Genomic DNA, 16,272 nt, shown 5'->3' with positions numbered 1-16,272 from the left:
GGGGGCCTCACCTGATAGTTGGGAATTGGCCCTTTTCCGTGCATTGGAGACTACAAGGGAGTCTAGTGGTGTGGAGCCCTTAATATAGACTGGATCTAGGGTCAGCCTTATATTTTTTCTCGATTCAGGGGTTGAGGCCTCGAGTCCTGACTGGATCTTTCAAGACCTCTGGTGCATGCTTAATGACCCCCTTAAGTATGGGTAGTGTAGTGTAGTTCCGATATTCCAATAGGCTCTGCGCATTGGAATAATATATCCTATGGATTTGTTGTAGGACTGAGGTCAAATAGGTCTCTATCGAATCTACAAAACTTAATTGTGTGTGTGCCAGCTAACTCAGAGGTCACTAGATACTTTCTCGAATATACAAGAAGGGGTTAGTTTCTGACAACCGCATAAACATGACAACTTTGTTTTCCAAGAATAAGAATATATCTCTCAGAGTCGCGGAAACAATAGACAGGTATTTCACTCAGTCAATCGTGCATGCTTCGTTTCTACAGAGTTGCAGAGAAATAGTGAGACGGGCATTTTCAATAAAAAGGGTTTATTGAACAGTCTTCTTTCTCATGCAAGAGAAGTGAACTGCTACAATCGTTATGCAGACTGCAAGGTGTAATGCGTACAGCGTAAACAGTAATATCAAATAATATTGTAAGAGCATTGTATGGTTTCTAAGCCATATAAAAATACATACATAAATAACATTGACTAAAATACTCAACTGGTGCTTCTAAAATACGTCTACCCCAATGTATCTAACCTAAGCCTAGTACAAGGGAAGAAGTAAGTATTGTGTAGCATATGTTTAGTTTTTGCCAAGAATCTACCAAAGGTTTCTCTAGGTTCTAATCAGCCCCATACCTTGTTAGAATGAAGGAAGCCCGGTATCTCTGTCTCTGGACTCGATTTCCCAACACCCCGCAAGGGGAGCGGGAAACACTGAAGCTGGATTCTCGGCAGGATAAGGGCAGCTTCCTGATCACTGCGTCAGCTGGAGAGTCGCCTACCTTCTGCACTTGCTGCAGCGAGCTGTGTTAGGCAAGTTGGTCTTCGAACTGCTCCAAACCACCGTATCTTGCTAGAGCAAGTGTTTGTATATTTATACCTTGAATGTGTTTAGGAATGCCATAGTTTGACGTAAAGTTGAGCGTATGAACGTCAGGAAAGAAACCCTAGAGAATAGTTGTTCTTTGTAAAGTATCTGAGTTCTTGGACAAATCAATATTCAAGCAAGGGGAAGTTCCCTAACTGCTTAAGCTGGTTTTCCAAGAAATCGTTGTGACGTTTGGTTTGGGTGGAAGTAGCCATGCCTGTGTTTCAGTAGCATGGGCTATGCTTAAATAAGGGCTTGATTTCTATGCCTATATAAGGGCAGTTTGAATTGTACCTATAAAAGGGCATGAATTGGGAAAATTCACTCAGAGCTTAAAACGCCACACAACAGTAGAATTGAAGTGGACCTTTGTGTGGTGTCAAAACCGTGTCCAATAAAAAATCTTCCTCCACTGTATCTGTGTGTAGGTCAACCCCATGGTATTGGGCAGCCCTATGGACAAGTTGGTTAAAGCCCATAGTGTCCTCTGGGGGGAAGACCTGGAGGGATATATATCATCCTGGAGAACATAAGGGATGTCCGGGGTGTTATAATCATTCCATGGGTTAGGGGAGTGAGGAGGACTAGGGTTCCCTAATGGATCATCCGCACTTCCCCCTGTATCATCAGAATCGCAATCCACATCATCATCATCACATCCTACTGGAATAGGGGATGGTGTAGGAGAGTGATGTGGTGGGGGAGGAGGTATAGGAGGAGGAGGAAGAAGAGAAGGAGGAGGAGGAGGAGGAGATGGGATCCTTAATGGAGAGGTTGCAATGTCTCTCTTTTTAGGAGGAGGTGCCCGTGAAGGCGCATGTATTGGTCGCTTCTTGGAGCTAAGAGCCAATTGACCAGTCTTGGGATATTTCACAAGAGTCTTTTGGGTAGTGTCTGGTTGAAAAAGTTACTCTGTATAAGGCAGATCCTTCGGTGTTGCAGTTTTTGGTTCCGGAGGCTTTTTCAGCACCGACTCCATAGCTGTTCTAGGTTATTTTGGCTTGGAACCGTGACCTTTTGCAGTGTCCTTGGCCGGCGGAACATGTTGTTTTTTTGGTTCCGAGGCCTTTTTCGGTTCCGAAACATGGGAGTCGGGCCCTTAGGTGGCAGTTTTTTGGTCGGCTCTGAATGTGTTTTCGGCGTAGATGAGCCGGTGCCAGTCTTCGGCGCTGAGTGCTTGGATGTCGAAGCAGCAGTCGGTGTGGATGAGGAAGATGGCTTCTTTTTCGGTTCTGGTAGGTGTGTGTCGGCACCGGGGGTAGGCTGACTCGAGTCCGAGTCGCCTGAAGGCTTAGGCTTCTTTACCGAACCTGAAGGGGGGCATGGGTAGCAGTCTCTCAGTGTGCACCCGGGCCAGAGGGCAAGAGTATGACGAAGCCTTTTTGGAGGGTGTCGAGGAAGGGTTGGGGTCGACGTGTGACGTCTGAGTCCTTAGCATCGGAGTAGCTGACACCTTCTTCGGCCCGCTGCTGTCTGGCACGTCGAAGCCCTCTTCAAAGATGTTGTCGGGGATCGGAGCTGATGAGCGAGCCATGGTCCTTCGAGCTCGTCAGTCCCGAATTGTCTTTTTGGAGCAGAAGGAGGCACAAGCCGAACAGTCCCTGGCCTCGTGCTCTGGTGAGAGGCAAAGGTTGCACACCTCATGGAGATCGGTGTGGGGAAACTTCGACCTACATTGAGGACACTTCTTGAATGGTGTCCTTTGAATGAGCCAGAAGATAAGGCCTAGGTAGGACCGAAGGCCTTCGTCGACGACTGGAATCGAAGACTTCGAAGTTGTTGAGACTCGCGTCGAGAGGGAAACGCGTTCGAGACAATACCGTCGGAAACGGGTGAGGGATTGCGCGCCGAACGAAAACTCGGTTCGGAACCGGAGTGCAGGAAACACATCCGAGCCCGATGGCGGAAAAAAACAATCTGAGGATGGAGCAGATGCCCATGCGCAATGTGATCCAAAGGAGGAGTCACCAATCTTGTGATTTCCAAATAACTTTTCTGGACAAAAACAAGTGCAAACATCCGGGCCCAATACTAGATGGCGATCTATGCAACAGTGTGTAATCTGCAGTTCATATGCCTCGAACAAACTAATTCGGAAATAAGGACCATATGGGGTGGACATCACCTCCTTCCAGTTCAGACTTGACTCCACTGAATGCTGACTTGAAGCAGCAGAGGACAAGCTGGACCAGATTGCCTGAATGCCAGACCTGGGCCAGAAAACGTGAGTGAGCCTGGAAAACCAAAGTCAGCAGGACAACGTTTCAATTTTGTAGTGCTGGAATCTGAGGAACAAAATTATAAGATGGCATTCTTTAGGTCCTTTCTCCCTGAAATCTCCTTGCACTACTGATTTTTCTCAGGAAGCAGACATAAAAGGAAATATGTTTCCCACTCTCTACCCGCAGTTCCTTAAACATGACGTCCATTAATAGGGATTCAAACCCCAGAACTCTGAGGCTTTCTTACTGTAGGATCGCAAATAGTCTGCAACCTTTGATTGTCTGAAAAAATGTGTCAGGTGTGGATTTTTAGTGCGGAAGTTACGTTTTAATCTAGTCAACACTACCACAGGTCTACAGGGCTTTTTGACAAAGGCACTTCTTGGCCACATTAACTATGTCCTGCAAAATAGATAAACTAGCATTGAGCAATGCCCTGAGGATCAATTGAAATATGGGATTATATAATTGCTCCTTATGCCTGTTTGTATGACAGAAGTGTTACCATTGCTTGAAAGAATCCTTACAGCATTATACATTTCTCATATTCCACTCTTCTGCTGTCTTTCAACATAGGCCAGTCGCTTTCATGTGCAACTTAGGCTTAGTAAATGCCTTTTTATTCTGTGTATCAGGGGAAGGTGTAGTGAATGCCCCATTCCACTGCTTAGATTGAGTTAGCACTACTCTCCTATCGCTTCTTCTGTGACACGCCTTTTAGTGAAATAGTGTCCTATACAGGGGCGGAACACAGGCCCCCGCAGCCCTCGCTGAGCGGGGGGGACCCATGCTCCAGGGGCCACCTCCGCAGTCCTGCCAAGTATCACGCTACTACAGGCGTGAGACTAAAGCATTTCAGTGTGATACTCCGCATTACAGCACTGAAATGCATTGCCACGCATATACATAGTGACTCTCTCTGCGTTATCACTGAAGCTCTGCTGTCAAAAAGTGTAGCAGCTGTCTGCGATCAGTCATGGCATGTGCATTTAGGCTTGGGGCGCCCGCCTCGAGGTTCACACTCACTGTTACAATGTTATGTAGCTAGCATAAATCATTGTGCTGGCGCCACTGGGAGACGTCACATCCTGCTGCCAGCGGGGAGTTCCGTTTGTTGCAAGGTGCTGGCTATTTAGGTTGTGCCAAATCCAATCACGGCACTCTCAGCCTCGAGGTGCTTGCTACCGGTCGCAGCCCACGTAAGTTTAAGTTAATGTAAGCCTGCATCTGTTACTCTAAAGGTGAAATGGGTGGCTGCAGACTGGAGCCGCATGAAGTGTGTTTCATGTTGTTGGGGCCTCTTTGACAATCAAGTACTGTCACAAACCTTGTAAGAAGCCTGCGGTGAATTGAATTAATAACGGAGCTTCTGACCGGTGGTTGCAGTGGCCGCCCAGGACAGTGTCTGTCACTGGACAACAGCAAACTCTGAAGACAACCCTGGACTAAGGAGGCGGGTGGTAAACGACTCAAAGTAAGTACCAGCCACAGAGTTTCGATTAACACCATAGGCTGCACTGCAGTGCTAAAAAATCTTTTAAACGGTTTCAGTTACAGTTGTTCCCGGTATTATATGCGCTTTATGGAGGACGGAGCAGTTAACAGTTTCCGTGTTTTGAGAACATATCTTTGATATTCTTTGTTGTCTATTTTTGAACTTTTATGCAGTGCGAGCCTGAACCGAAGAAACGCTTTAAAATAGCACCAGTTTTTAGGCCCGGGCAGATTAGAGTAACTGAATGTTATGCAGTTCAAATTACCTCATGTGCGCGCACTGTACCACATAAAGATTTGGGAAGCATATTATCTTAAGGTGCTTTGCTCTGAGCTGATAAGTAGAGTTGCTGTACAGCTACAGGTAAACAAAAAGAAGAAATATGTAAATAAGATGGTTTTATAGGAGCATAAATGAAACTTCTACAAGGTTGAACTGAAGTGTTTTTACCAATGTGCTTCTTGTCGCGTTACACACAACATCTAAAGTCGGAAATTTGCAGGCACTGTGAGGCTTCAATCAGTCTGTTTCTGTTTCATATACCACATATATATTATATATATATATATATATATATATATATGAAGAACTCCGTTCCCCACACGCTGACACTTCCCCCAGACGCGGGGCAAGAACAGACACGGACCACCAAATTATCGGATGCTGATTTATTCAGGTGCTGTCGCCATAACGTTTCTGCTCATTCGAGCCTTGATCACATGAACCAACAGACCACTCAGGCTAGAAACCGATTTATTTAGTCAAAAAAGGCTTCATTGTAGCTGTCTCCACCCTAAAATGCCTCTGCTTCAATATGGGAGTGCTGGCTCACAGGTATATGGGTACACACTTGGAGAGAATTCTGGGTATGTATTTGTGTAAACGGGATGTCAATATTCAGATGCACACTCACAAGATACAGAGAAGGTGCAGGGTTTGTGGTAATCTCATGTGTGCGGCGTTGGCAGGAGTATGAATGCACATTTGTCGATAATCTCATCAGGTGTGTGGATGTCGATGCACTGATTTTTGTCTGTGAGTACATAGGAATTCGACAATGTAAATTAAATTCAGTCTTTTGCAGGTGAATGAGTGCAGATTGAGTGCAGACAGCGAGTCTGCCGCTCCGAGTTCCACGTTGACTGACAGTGGCTCTTCCGCGAGTACACTTTAGTTTTCACCATATAATACTTTGCCTTATCGGTCAACCAACAGTGAAATGCAACTCCCTGTGTGCCACTAGTTTGCTGCCTGTTCTCATGGGAACCATTGCGAGAGCAGACAAGCTTTTACAGTTGTTGCAAAGTCATCCTGTGCCCTGAGCACCCCCCCAACTTTTTGCTGACGGGAACTGGTGGTAACTGACTCTGACTGACCCTGGGTTCTGTTTAACCAGGCCCAGGGTCAGTGCCAAGCTAAAAGAAACACATTAGAAAAGTTAAGACACACAACATAGACTAGGGTACACTATGGTATGGTGGGGTTCTTCTGTAATTGGCATGACCTACCCCAAAAGCCCCTAGTATGTAATAGGGCAGGGGATTGAAACTGCCTAGAAGTCTCCAGTATCCTGGAGCATGGCTGTTTAGAGGCCAGCATATTCTCTGCACCAGCATATGTGCAGTGCTGAAGCCTGAGGTCAGTTTAAAAGCAGCACTGGTTGCCAGGACAGCTTTTAAACCTTAAATTGTGCCAGAACTCGACTTTGGGGGTAGGGGCCCTTAAAAATGAAAAACCTACCATGTTTTTGAATATTAGGTACCCCCAGGGTCACCCCTAGGTATCCCAGGGGAAGGGGGCGGGGGGGTCAGTTATCTATACGGTATGCCCTTATAAAATGAGTTTGTATATGCCTGGGTAAAGTGACATTTTACATTTCACTCCCCACAGTGTGTTAAAGAGCTGCTCAAATTCGACTTTGATGCTAGAAGAATTGAGTAAGGATAATCTGCATGATTTCTGCAGATTCAGAACCCCTGACGTCTCCCCTAGTTGCACAAGGGGTGGGGGTCCTGTAGAAATTAGGGAAATACTTATTAAATATGGTTTTATAAGCCCTGGTGCTTGAAAAATGGCCCAAGTCATTTTCCACATTGCAAACCCCATGGCCCATAGGTTAACATGGTAGGAAGTTATTGATTAATAAATATTGATAGGAGAAGACTAGCCGGACCATTCAAAGACTTCCCAGAATGGTAGTAGTAAATCCAACAATATGATATTGTTGAATTTCTCCTAAAGTGTACATACAAGAAATTATAAGACTTTCTTGTTTGTAAGTTTAGATTCAGCCTTTCAGTGGCCTGCCCTGATTGGTCAGAGTTAAGTGGATTAGCCAGGCTGCTGGGAGGGCAGTGTGTTGGTCTATAGGAATGCCAGGCCAGGAGGTGGCGTCGTAAACTATGCTCTGCAAAGGCAGAGGGGAGGCCTGGGTTTCAGTCCACTCTGACAGTCTTGACACAGAGTCAGGGCTAGGCTTAAGGAAGGTATGTGCAGATGGTAGGGGGAGAGTCCATGGAAATAAGCCATTCCTGGGGGTGTGTTTAGCCAGCTCTTACCTCCTTGCTGGAAATTCAGCCGTTTTGGATTTGGAAGAATGATGCACTCTGGGACAAACCAATGCCACACTCTACAGGATGTGGTCATAACTATGAGGAGTTGCCCTGCTCTCATTGGTCAGAAGTGACCTGGTGCTTGACCCAGAGAATTTTGAATAAGTATCTGAGAGGGGCAGAGCCCTTCAGATCTGCTGCTTGAAACTGAACGAAGCAAGAAGTGCCCTGCTGAAGATTTTGCTGTGCAAGGAACTCTAGGCCTGACCTATGAAATCTGCACCATCTGAAACTACAGCCCTGTGGATTACCTTGCTGCCAAAAGACTCAAGAGTGGAACTCCCTGCAAGCTACAGGTTAACGGAGCTCACCTGGACAGCACCACAAAGAATTCAAAGCCTGGAGTACCAGTGGATTTGTAAGGGTTTTGTTCAAGTGGATTGTGGTATTGATGTTTCACACTTTCAAGGACCCTCTTGGAGATTCCAGAACCTTGGATTCTTCAGAAAAATTTATAAAGGTGTGTCCCTGACAGAGAAAACGAAATGACTTAAAGGGGCACTGTTGGTTTCTAAGCACTAGAAAGTGACTAGTTTTTAAAAATTCATATCTCTGGTTCCCTACAGTGGATTATTTTCGTTTTGGTGTCATTTAAAAGATAGAAATATTACCTATTTTCATAAATTGGTGTTGGATTTTTATTATGTGTTGCGTCTTAATTATTTACTGAAATGGTGTTTTTAAATGCTTTACATACCTGTCTTTGAAGTTAAGCCTGTCTGCTCACAGCCACGTTACCAAGGGTTGAGCAAAGGAATAATTTTCTAAGACCTATGCTGAGTCCTATCATGTGTTAGTGACCTTATTGCCAGTGGCAGACCTACATTTGCCTCTACCAATAACCTACTTTCCAACAACAGTCATCTTTGCTGAAGCAGGATCTCAAAAGATCAGACTGCAGAGCCTCCAGTGCTGTGCTGAAACACAGCAAACGTTTCACTGTTTAAAAATAGTCTCTCATGAATTATAAAGGAGGAGGGAGGGGTGTAATTTCTGATATTTATCTGTTGCCTCTTCTTCATTGCTTGATTTTGCTCACTAGCAAGTGTCACTCATAGTCGTTGAAATGTCACTCATAATTACAATGAAATTATGAAAATGTCATACATAGCAATTTGAAGCCACGGCAGCTCTGCCTCCGCGGCCGCACAGCCAGCATATTAAAACATAATGGCGACCTTAATTTCATTATTGCCAATGCTAACTAACCGTTCAGCAAAGCACAGACACGCGCAGCTGCAGTGAGTGTGACAGACTGCTCTACTTTGTGCAGTGCACTGCGGCTGTGCCCTGGTACTTTAATTTCTTAAAGTTTGCATGAAATGTCATCGACCATGCTGGGCTCCGTGGCTATCACTGGCTTTTGCGCTGCGGCGGCAGTCACATGACGTCATGACATCACAGGGCTGCAACATCACCCATTTGCCTGCACGAGTGGGGCAGCAGTTAAAATTCTAAAGTTAAGTTTTGCAGCCTACCGCTGCGTTAGCCGCCAGTCATATTCATGCCCCTCATCCCCTGTGCCTCCAGTGCCTCTAATCATGAGGGCCCTGTGCTGCCAGTGCCTTGCATCATGATGCGCCCCGCCTCCCCCACAGGACCGGGCTGCTGAAGACTGATCGTCGACACAGGCTCAGTTACTTTCAGGTCTGTAATATCCGACCAGCTTCTTGGATGGATTGCAAATACATTTAATTTTACAGACTCCGCCTTAACCTGTGAGCGAATTCAGCAACTTTTAGAAGCAATTTTTTCCTTTTGCTTGTGCTCACATCACTAATCGTGTAGGCTGTTAATATTATGGTTACATATTTGTTTAAATACCATCAGGTTACACGGGCACTTGAGCCCCTCCATTTCTGGCGTTTTCCAGTAGTTTTAAGATCTTCTTCAAGTTTCTTGTTGCTAAAATTAGTGTGATTTCTGATATTTATGTGTATGTTTCCCTCGTCTTTGCTTGATTTTGCTCACTACAAAGTGTCATTTATAGTTGTTGAATGTCACATAATTTCACTGAAATTGTGAAAATGTCACATATAGCAATATGAAACCTTGGCAGCTATGCTTGCCCTGTCTTCTGCCGTCCACTCGCACCTGCCACTGAAGCTGCAGGCCAGGCCTCAGGGGAGTCAGTCTGTCGTCTACACATTCTCAAGTTTGAAAAGTTGTCTCACACGGTATAATTTTCAACCTCCCTGTCTTCAATGGAATTTGTGTATATTTGTATAAAAACACACTTATTGATTCATCGCGTCCATCTCTCCTCTCTAGCTCCAACATACAAGGTAGTGCCTTCCTGTAGTCTGATTTAGGAAATACAAGCTTGTTCTTGTAAGCATTGGAATTATAAGTGCACAATTGGACAGTGTAATATCGCATGTGTTCCACGATACCGAGGAGTGACATATTCCTCCTACGTGGGTCTTACAGCAGCACAACATGCATGTCTGTGGGCTACAACGTTGTGTTACACTATGTGCTGGTGATTGTCTTTCTGATGCCACATTTTGCCAACAGAAACAAAAGACAGTGCCTCCAATTTTGAATTTATGTTCTTTGTATTTGTATAGCGCCTTCTCCCATAAACATGGGTCACTCCTATTCTGGGCATCATTGTAATGGGGTCCCGGGTTTAACAGTGACCGGTTGCATATGGCTCTCTTTGTTTAGTTGTGTATGACAGGTAGAATTTTTATCATGTCGAATTTAGTAATGGGTAATGTTGATTAAAGTGAAAGTAAAATTAATGTAATGCTGTCCTACTTCTTTGTTCTGCGTTATGTGCATAGATGTTATGTTATGTTATGTTATAAAACCTTTTATAACGCACTCTATTACTAAAAAAGTATCCTGGGGATAGATGTATCCATTTGACCCAGTTATTTGTTGGGGTAAATGTCTCCTCGCCGATGGGTTTTAGATATGTGCTTATAAAAGGATGTATGTACTTGTATGCATCAGGACCCCTGGGTTGCATGGCCCAGAATATGGAAAAACATGTCGAAGTCATTGCAGAAACACCAATATCCATTCCGTATGGGAACTCTCTTAATAGTGGAGGGCACTGCACTGAGGAATTCCAGAACACTTCATTTTTAGGATGATAACATCTCATCTGGAGTCCCTCGTAAAGAGGGCCATAGTGTGGAGCTGCTGTTGGGCTCACAGCTCTCGGGAGACAGTGCTGTCTCTTCTTATGCTAGGGCCTTCGGCCTTTGTTTGCACTGTGACAGAGACAAGTGATTTGAGGCTCAAATGATTGTTGTTTATTCAGTAGCAAACAGGATAAGAAGTGTGTTTGTGTTAGCAGACCCCACCCTTAGCCCATCTTTACACCCATAAACTTCTCTTTACTACTCCTTGACCCCTCCTATTTAGTAGTAACTATTGCTCATTTCTCAGCAGCTTTCCATTGTTCCTCTGACAATTACAGCGAAATAGTAGGTTGTTGTGTGCGGAGACCTTTGACACTTTTACAGAAATATCGACATAGAAAAGATAGGAGGTATGAAGGGCTCTGCTTGTAGGTTTGTGGATAGCATTTTATAGTACATGAGAAGTACTACCTAGTACTACTTTATGTACTACAAAATGCAGTTTGTGAATAGACCCCTTTTTGATCCGTTTCAAAATCTTAACCAGACCCCATGCTAAATACCTAAAACAGACAGTGTGTTGTTTTATGGTCACTTATACAGGTCCCAAAACGGCGCCTCCTCTGTAGCCTGTAAAGAGGTCCAACTAGCTGTGCACAGCCTCCACTGGTGCATGGATATGGATCACAGCCTCCTCTGAGGCCTGGAGTGGTCCCTGCTAGATGTGTTCACAGCCTCCTCTAAGGTCTTAAAAAGCCTTGCAAGCTGTATATAGTGTCCTCTGAGGGCTACAAATGGATCCTGCCAGCTGTGTACCGGCTGTTCAGAGGTCATAGTGGGTCCTGCCAGCTAGCTTTGCACAGTCTCGTCTGAAGCATGTAAATTGATACCGCTAGCTGTGGTCAGCCTCTTCTGAGACCAGTAAATGGATGCTGACGGCTGTGTGCACAGCCTCCTCTGAGTTCCTAATGGGCCCTAACGGCTGCGTACACAACTTCCTTTCAGGCCTTTACATGAATGCTGTCAGATGTGTGCACAGCCTCCTCTAAGGGAGTAAATGGATCCTGCCAGGTGTTTAAGCAGCCTCATTTGAGGCTTGTAAATGTATTCTGCCAGATGTGTGCACAGCCACCTCTAAAACTGTAAATGGATCCTGCCAGCTGTTTATGCAGATAGATTCGAGGCTTGTAAATGAATGCAGTTGGTTGTGTGCACAGCCTCCTCTGAGACTGTAGATGGAGCCTGCCAGTTGTTTGCTCAGCCTGCTTTGAGGCCTGTAAATGGATGCAGTTGGTTGTGTGCACAGCCTTCTCTGAGGCTGTAAATGGAGCCTACCAGTTGTTTACTCAGTGTGCTTTGAGGCCTGTAAATGGATGCTGTGAAATATGTGCACACCCCTGCGACTGAGCAGGAAGACTGTGCACGGACGTCTTTGTTTGTTTGGGCTAATTTTTAGCATTCCCTTGGGTCTTTTGTTGTGGAGGAGCCTTAGTGTGCCTGACCCCTGACGCAAGCATGGCGCCAGCAAAGGGCAAGCACGCAGGGTATGACGGGGGAGTCTCAGCTGTGCAGAGCACTCTGAGATATGTTTAGAGTGGGCTGTGACACTTGCACTCTCGGGATGACCCCTGTGCTCAGCGTCTAGTTGGCCACTCTCCCAGCATGTGTCTGGCATGTAGTACAGCCCCCTTCTGCAATTCCAGTACAGAGATCCACTCGGAGTTGCATATGTGCCCAATCAATTCTGATCTGAAGCTGGCACTTCAAGCCCAGTACTGGGGCGCCTCACTCACTGATTCACCTCTACCAAAAAGTGCTGTGGCATAGACTAGAGTGGCATAGAGTTAGGGCCATCAGTGCAGTAGTTGTAGCGCGTAGCTGCAGCATGGGTGCCAGTTGCCTCATATCAGTACTACGGCCAGGCAGCCTGCCTCATAAATTAAATGGTGCACTTCTGAGCCTCTCAGTAGTGAAGATGGGCTGGCCTCTCTCCTGTTTATGAGCCCAGCATCATCGTCTTTGTTGTAGCACATTCTGATGACCAAGTTACAGATAGAGCTACACAACTATAGGGGCAGCAGTTACATGCTATGGTACGTTATTTATGTTTATATAATGTATTCTATGGAAAATATGTTCCGCGGCCCAAATGCCATGTCTATGCTTAGATGTAAGCAAAATGTTCTATTTAATGTTAATGTTGATGTTATGGGTGTCTTATATCGCGCTCGGCTACTCCAAGGAGTGTCCCGGCGCTTTCTAACCCACAGCTGACTACAGAGGGCAAGGCAGAAAAATAGAGAAGAAGCAAGCGGATCACTGTCCATAGAGCCACGTCTTCAGACCCTTTCTGAAGGCCAGCAAATTCGGAGTACAGCAGAGCGACAGAGGGAGGGTGTTCCAAAGCTGGGGAGCCAGACGTTTGAAAGAGCGTCCCCCTACCCTTGCTTTCCTAACAGCAGGGACAATGGTAAGACCAAGAGATTCCGATCTAAGGGATCTAGTTGGTTTGTAGAAAGCAAGACGTTTCTGAATATATTCAGCTCCCACCGCATGGAGTGCCTTATGCGCCAGCGTAAGTGTTTTAAAAACAATCCGCTTCCGAATAGGGAGCCAGTGTAGGGAGTGTAGGAGATCCGAAGCTCTCGCTCGACGAGGTAGGCCAAAAATCGCCCGTGCCGCCGAGTTTTGGACCACCTGAAGTTTTTGTAGTAGATAGTCCGGAAGACCTAAGTATAAAACATTTGAGTAGTCCAGCCTGGAATAAATTAGAGCCTGGACCGTAGTCTTCCTATGCGCAAGCGAGAGCAGGGGAAGGAACTTGCGTAACATTTTGAGGAGACCATAGCAAGTGCCAGTCAGTCCAAGGATCTGGGACTTAAGCGATAGGCTGTTGTCAATTTTGACCCCCAAGTTCTTAGCAGCCAAAGAGGAGGACGCAGGGGGGAACATGTTCACAGGCCACCAATCCCGCCAGCTCGGGTCGGCCTGACATCCGAAGAAAAGCACCTGTGATTTATCGGGGTTGCACTTGAGGCTGTTTCGCTGAAACCATTCGAAAACAGCCCCAAGACACCCGCGGATGCTCTCTCCATCGAACTCAGCCCCCTTACCACATGTGAAAAGGAGCTGGGTGTCATCGGCGTATGACACGATCTGAGCCCCAAAGGACTCCGCCAGCACCGCCAAAGGGGTCATAAAGATATTAAAGAGAGTCGGGCTCAGCACCGACCCCTGCGGGACTCCGACCTCCAAAGGCGGCACTTCGGCTGAGTATGGGGGGGCCCAGACCACCTGCCGGCGACCAGCTAAATAGGATCTAAACCAGCTCAACACCGTCCCTCTCAGACCGATCTCATGGAGTCTGCTGAGGAGACCCTCATGAGGGACGGTGTCGAAAGCCGCTGACAGGTCTAGCATTATCAACATGGCCCTTCCTCCTGCGTCCAGCACTTCCTTAATGGCCTCATTGACCTCCAAAAGTGCCGTCTCGGTACTTAGATTGGATCGAAAGCCTGACTGGGTGGGGTGCAGCAAGCTATGGGTTTCAAGAAAAGTGGAGAGCACAGTATGAACATGCTTTTCCACTATCTTTGCGAGAGCAGGCAGGAGGGAAATCGGCCTATAATTGGCATGGATCTCGGGGTCGAGGCCAGATTTTTTAAGGAGTGGGAAAACCATCGCCTGTTTCCAAACCAAAGGGACTACACCACTAGTCAGTGACAAATTCAGAATGGGATTAATCAGCGGATTCAGAACTTCCGCTGCCCTAGCCAGAAAACTAGCAGGGCAGGGGTCAGAAGGAGAGCCTGACTTGAGTTTGAACAGGAGGTCCTGATAAATAGAATCAGAGAGAGATGGAAACTCAGACAGAAAGGGTCCAGGTCCAGCTGTTGAATTCATCTGGTCCCGCGGGATGGTAACAACATTAGTGCCCAAAAAAGAGAAAGAGTCTTGAATCCGCTTAATTTTAGTGGTGAAAAAGCTAGCTAACGAGATCACCCATGGCTCAGAAAACTCATGATGCGATGCATTAGCCTTAGGGGTTATAAACTCCACAATAGTGAAGATTTCCCTGCAGGAACTTGAAGCCGTCTCAATTCTTGCAGAGAAAACGTTCTTCTTTTCGGCCAAAATGTCCGCATGATAGACCTTGATAGTAGCCCTATAAGCAGCCTTGGCCCCAGGATCATACTGCTGGCGCCAGAGCCTCTCTGCTACCTTGCAATTGCGCCGGGACAGTGCAAGAGCCTCCGTGAACCAAGGCGCAGAGGTCCGTCTTGCAGTTGTCCGGGACGCAATCGGCGGAGCCAGTTCATCTAACCGCTCCACAAGCCACTTCTGTAGCAAATCAAGATCCCTCTCCAGGTCACCTGATAAGAGGGCAGGGATGCTCCAAGCAGGCCTGAGCCAAACTCTCAGGAGTCACCCGATGGTATGCCCGACTAGTATGCCTAGGATGATTGGAAGTTGCACAGGGGGGTTTACTGGTGCCCTGAATCTGAAAACTAATCAGAAAGTAGTCCGACCAGAGGACAGGAACGGGACTGGCCATAACAAGAGGAATGGTGGAAAAAACTTGATCAAGAGTGTGACCCTTGTTATGAGTCGGAACAGACAGATAGGGAATAAGGCCCAAGGGGGGCGGTGACATCATTGATTTTAATCGTATCACCGTCCAACCCAGCCTCCATATGTATGTTAAAATCCCCAAGCACAATACAGTGCTCTGTCTTTAGACAGAGTGCCGTAGTAAGCACCTGCAGCTCCTCATAGAAGGTCCCTCGCTAACCTGGTGGTCTGTAGACCAGGAGCCCGGAAAAGGATTGATGGGAAGAAAGGGCAATAGAGAAAGCCAAGGACTCGCAGCCAGAATTGGGCTCCATAGGGATAACCACACATGTGGCCGATCTCTGGACCACAATCGCCACCCCTCCACCCCTCCCGATCGGTCTATTGTGTCTAAAAATCACATAATCAGGAGGGATCGCAGTCGCAATATCAGGGTTGGAGGACTCTCCTAGCCACGTTTCGGTGAGCATAAGACAAACCGGTTTTTCAACAGTTAACAGCTCGAAAATATCAAGAGCATGTCTGCTCAAAGAGCGAGTATTGAGTAAAAGGCACTTATAGTTGGCAATAGTCTTGGGGCTGAAGGCCCCGAGCGCCGTAAAGTTGCCTGGATGCCATCCACACCCTAGACACCGGCGTTTACCTCTGCACCGCCCGGGAAAGACTACATGACACGCGGCCCTACCTTTCTTAAGTGTAAGGAGATCAGACGCCGAGTAGCAGAGCCTAAACCCAGCAACTCCTGCCGCGCCGGCGGCCTCCGAGACGCGGAAGGGCGCAGACGGGCAGGACTCTGGCACGACTCCGGCGCAGGTCCGGCGCGTCCGTGTCCGCTGCGCGGAGTCATAGCCGTCCTTTTTTAAGCGCTGCTAGAGCGCGTCACCCGCCTGGCCCACACCCAATATGGCCGCCAAAAAACGGGAACCAGCCCTCGGCGTCGATACTCGGCCGAGAGCGGTCCGGAGGCAAAGGGAGGGGGGAAAGGGACACAAAGCGCAAGGGAGCGCAAGAAAGTCTCTAATGCTTATTAGATCAAGCGTTAAAACACACGAAGTTAAAAATGCATAAAAAATGCTGAATGGCACAAAGTAGAGGAGATTTAATGTGTTGTGTTGTAAGTTTGTGTGTGTTCCATACTATTGAAAAGTGCTCTTCGGGGCCACATTGCAGCCAGCTGTTT

General features: G+C 46.8%; 1 protein-coding gene across 1 annotated transcript in view; it reads right to left on the bottom strand.

Annotated features, from left to right (window-relative positions):
- The window catches only part of LOC144770439 (uncharacterized), a 226,810-nt gene that overhangs the window by 160,068 nt on the left and 50,470 nt on the right, over positions 1–16,272 (bottom strand). The gene's annotated exons all lie outside the window — the stretch shown is intronic.

Source organism: Lissotriton helveticus, chromosome 7, assembly GCF_964261635.1.
Source record: "Lissotriton helveticus chromosome 7, aLisHel1.1, whole genome shotgun sequence".
Classification (NCBI taxonomy): Eukaryota; Metazoa; Chordata; class Amphibia; order Caudata; family Salamandridae; genus Lissotriton; species Lissotriton helveticus.
This window is presented reverse-complemented; position numbering and strand designations above follow the sequence as displayed.